This window comes from Palaemon carinicauda, chromosome 29 (genome assembly GCF_036898095.1).
Source record: "Palaemon carinicauda isolate YSFRI2023 chromosome 29, ASM3689809v2, whole genome shotgun sequence".
Classification (NCBI taxonomy): Eukaryota; Metazoa; Arthropoda; class Malacostraca; order Decapoda; family Palaemonidae; genus Palaemon; species Palaemon carinicauda.
The window spans coordinates 13,899,952-13,904,774 of NC_090753.1; positions in this window are offsets into that span (position 1 = coordinate 13,899,952).

A 4,823-nucleotide genomic window follows, 5' to 3' on the forward strand; every position below is an offset into this window, starting at 1 on the left:
ACTTAGAAAAATGTAGGGAACAAACTTTTGTTGAATTTGCCAGGGCGAAGGAACAATATGCTAGTGTTTGCTTCAAGTCCAAGGAGGTGGTAGATTTTATGAAATTGAAGGAATTAATGTTGGTGGAGGAGTTCAAGAGGTGTGTCCCGGAAAAAACTTAAGCTCCACCTCGAAGAGTTAAAACTCGCGACCGTTCAGGAGGTAGCCATCGCTAGTGACGAATATTACTTGTCTCATAAGAGTGAGTTAGAGGAAGTAACAACAAATGTGAAGTCTAGTTGGGTTAAGATAGGTAAGAATAATAATGCTAACCCAAATAATAATGCTAAGGTGTTTAGTAAAAATAATTATTGAAGTAATAATCAGGGTAATGCTAATAATAATTTTTCTCCTAACAGAGGTAATAGGCCAAATATATACAATCCAGAGAAAGTTTGAACATTAACATGCTTCTTTTGCAATAAGAAGGGGCATGTGAAGAGCATGTGTTAAGCATTTCAAAGAGCATAAGATGCTAATAGTATTCCAGTGATTGGTGTGGAAAAGAGAGAGGGAGAAAATATCCCGACAGGGTACTCTGACCAATGACTACCTGGCTGTTTTGATAGATATTTGTCCTTCAGTAGTGTCTCCTTCGCAAATTCGTCAGATAAAAGACGAGTACGTATTTTGCGTGATACTGGTGCAGCGCAGTCTTTGATCCTAAGGGAGGTATTACCTTAAAATTTTGTACCGGAAAGTGGGGAATTTGTGTTATTGGCGGGTTTTCCTGATACGGTAAAATCGTATGCCATTGAAAATTTTAGTTTAATCTGCCCTTCCTTTGCAGGGAATTTTAAATTGGACATAGTAGATAAATTTCCGGTTAAGGACGTTGATGTGATGATAGGGAATGATGTGGCTATGAAGAATAATACTTGTCCCATATTGATAAACCCTGATAGTGAAGTAGCACCAGTTACTCGTTCTAGTGCTAGGATTGTTGACGCTGCAGAGTCAACAATTGATGTAGATTTAAGTAGTTTAGATCTTAGTGACAGCCTAGCTGTAGATCTTGGAATGTTAACGGAAAAGTTAAATTGGACTATTGAAGAGCTTATCAAGGCCCAGAAAAAAGAGTTTCGGGAACTCACTATTGAGTCAGGGGAGGTGTCTGACATGACTAGTCCCAGATTTAAGATAATTAATAATATTTTATATAGGTTGAGTAGGCGTATGGAGGTGGATAATGTTGATCATGAAATTGTGAAACAGATAATGGTTCCCTTTGGTTACAAGAAGGAGTTAATGTCATTGGTGCACGAAAGTGGTTTGGCCGGCCATTTTGGAATTCTTAAAACTTCCTGCAAATTGTTAGGGAATTATTATTGTTTGAAGTTGAAGGCCGATGTAAAGAAATTTGTCAATAGTTGTGATGTCTGTCAGAGGGGCGGTAAACCCAATCAGCGGATTAAAAAATCGCCTCTATGTCCTATTCCCGTAGTTTCCGAACATTTTCAGGAAATCATTATTGATGTGGTTGGACCATTACCGAGAACGCGTAGTGGTAATGAGTATATTTTGACAATAATGGATAGGATGTCTCTATATCCCGAGGCAATACCAATACGTACCATGAAAAGCATTAAAATTGTTGACGTACTAATTGACTTTTTATCAGGTTTTGGATGCCTAAGGTAATTCAATCAGATTGTGGATATAATTTCGTGAGTAGGCATTTCAAAGATAAAATGGCAGAGTTGTATATAAAACATGTGACCTCTTCTCCATATCACCCCGAAAGTCAGGGAGTTCTGGAGAGATTTCATCAAACCCTGAAGTCTATGATAAAGAAGTATTGTTTGAGCCATGGTTCTGAATGGGATAAGGAATAGCCTTATTTGTTATTCGCTTTTCGTTCTGTCCCTAGACAGTCTTTGGGTTTTCCGCCTTTCAGCCTTGTGTTTGGTCATTGTGTTCGAGGGCCTCTCGATGTGGTTCGTGAGTTTTGGGAGGGAGACGTCCCTGAGGTTAATTTATTGGATTATGTGTCTAATCTAGGCGGTAAATTAACCAAGGCTTGGAAATTTGCGGGTGAAAAATTATGTAGCCGAAAAAGAATGAAGTATTTTTTTGATAGAAGGTCTAAGGCACGCGACTTTGCGGTAGGCGATAAAGGGTTGGTTTTGTTACCCTTCCCAGGGAATCCATTGAAAGCTTCTTTTTCATGTCCTTGGAAAATTTTGAAAAAAAGTAAGTGAAGTTAACTGTTTAGTGGAGACACCCCAAGGAAGGAAACCTTTTCAACTGTGTCATGTAAATATGTTGAACGCTTATATGGAACAGGAGAAAGTCATTCCTGTGGTAACCATAGGGAATACGGTAGATTCCGAGAACAATAACCATTTTCCTTTTTCAGAGGGGGAGGTTATTGATAATAATTGTTTTAATGGACGTGAATGACGATCCGATAATAGAAAGTCGTTGGAAAATTTTTCGGAAGGAATTTCACATTTAGGTAAGGAAGAACAAATGTCTTTGTAAAAATTAGTATCTAATTATAAGGAATTATTTTTGGATGTACTGGTTAAGACTTCGGTCCTTGAACATGATGTTGATATAGGTAGCGCCACTTCTGTGAAACGATCTCCTTTACAGGTTGGATCCCTTCAAAAATGAGGCTGTAGCGAAGGAAGTGGATTATATGTTAAAACATGACCTAATTGAACCTAGTCAGAGTCCGTGGTCATCACCGGTTGTATTGGTAAAGAAATCCGACGGTGTTTTCAGGTTATGTTTTGATTACCGTAAGTTGAATGAGTTATCTAAATCTGATTGTTATCCATAACCTCGCATTGAGGATTGTATTGATCGAATGGGGAAGGCCAAAATACATTAGTAAATTCGATTTGTTGAAAGGTTATTGGCAAGGTCCGCTTACAAAGCAGACAAGGGCCCTGTCTGCTTTCGTAACACCACAGGTACTGTTTTGATGTGAAGTTATGCCGTTTGGTATGAAGAATGTGGCAACCACCTTTTACAGGTTAATGAATACTTTATTCCATGGTTTAGAAGGATGTGTTGTGTATATTGATGATATTGTTATTTATAGTGATGATTGGGAAACCCATTTAAAACGTATTAGGGCACTATTTGAAGTGTTGAAAAAAGCAAGTTTGGTAATTAATTTGAAGAAAAGTGAATTTGCAAAGGCGAAGGTGGTATATTTGGGTCATGAGGTTGGTAATGGTAAAGTTGCTCCTAAGCAGGCTAATCTCGAAAGTATTGAAAACATGGTAGTCCCTAAGTGTAGGAGGGATTTCAGAAGATTCCTTGGTTTGAGTGGGAACTACCAAAGGTTTGTTAGGAATTTTTCGGATATTGCCGATCCGTTGACAAATCTCTTGAGAAAGAAGGTAGCTTTTATCTGGACGGATGAAACACAAAGGGCTTTTGATAATTTAAAAAGAGTATCAATTAATTCCCCTATCTTAAGAACTCCTGATTTTGACCTTCCTTTTTTTTCTTGCCACGGATGCAAGTGACGTTGGTGTAGGAGCGGTGTTGTTGCAGAATGACGAGCAGGGAGTTTTTCATCCTGTCGCATTCTTTTAAAAAAAAGTTGTCCTCTGCTCAACATAGGTATTCCACTGTGGAGAAAGAGACTTTTGCTTTATTATTTGCTATTAACCATTTTCAGGTTTATTTCTCCTCCTCAGATACACCTATTTAGGTCTTGACGTATCATAATCCCCTGACCTTCATCAGCAGATACAAGAATAAAAATCAACGATTGATGAGGTGGACTCTCATGCTGCAAGAGTGGAATTTAGAATTTTCCCACATCCCAGGAAAAGATAATATTGTTGCCGATTTTCTCTCTCGCAGCGTTGAATAGTAGTTAATTGGCAGAGGGCTATGCCGTTATTAAAGGTAGTATCTGTAGAGTTCTAATTATGGTGTGTGTGCTGTTGAAGTGGGCGCGTAGTGAGTAGAAACAAATGTATATTTAAGATTTATTAGTCATGGTTTCTTTACAGAGGACGATAATGTTTTAGGTGTAGTATACGGGATATTTAAAGTTAAAAGGTGAGGGTGATAACTGGTACTTGCTAATGGTTGATTAATTAGGTGGTCTAAGGTTTTGAGGTGTCAGGTACGATAAGGTTTATAATCAGTTAAGAAAAGAGATAGGCAGCAATCCGGTTATTCTGTATTTTCAGGCTAATAATTACGCTTCATCGATTTTGTGTGTTTGTTTGTGCAGGGGAGTCTTGTGGTGGTCTTCTCTATGTCGTTCGGTGTGTGTGTATGTATTGGACACTATGGTGATAAGTGTGATATAACACGGAAATAGACAGTGTTTTTTAAGTCTAACGTTTATTAATAGTGAGTGAAGTGTATCCCTGAAATTGAACAGTGTATTGAGTGTGGAAAAGGTTATTGCCTTTGGACTATATAATCAGAATCCTGTTAATAGAGCAATGACTTGCTCCTAAGTTTAGTGATGGTGTGAGTGATGTGAAACTCTTAGGTTGGGTATTTATTTATCAAATGGTGATGTTGAGAGTTTCTGGTTTTGGAAACTTTTCCTGTGAATAGTATTAAGTTTAAGAGGTTGTTAGCATTTGTTATATATTGCTATCCTTATGAGCTGCAATACTTGGTACTTGCCACCCTCTTTCCTTTTAAGTAATTTTTTTGCAGTTTGTTTAATGATTACTTTTGAGTGTTAGTATAATTTTTCAATATGGGATAACTTGTATGTTCTAATTTAAATCACATTATAAAAAAAAATAAAAAATATTTTTTGGAATTTTTTTTTGTTAGGTGAGGAGGTGTAC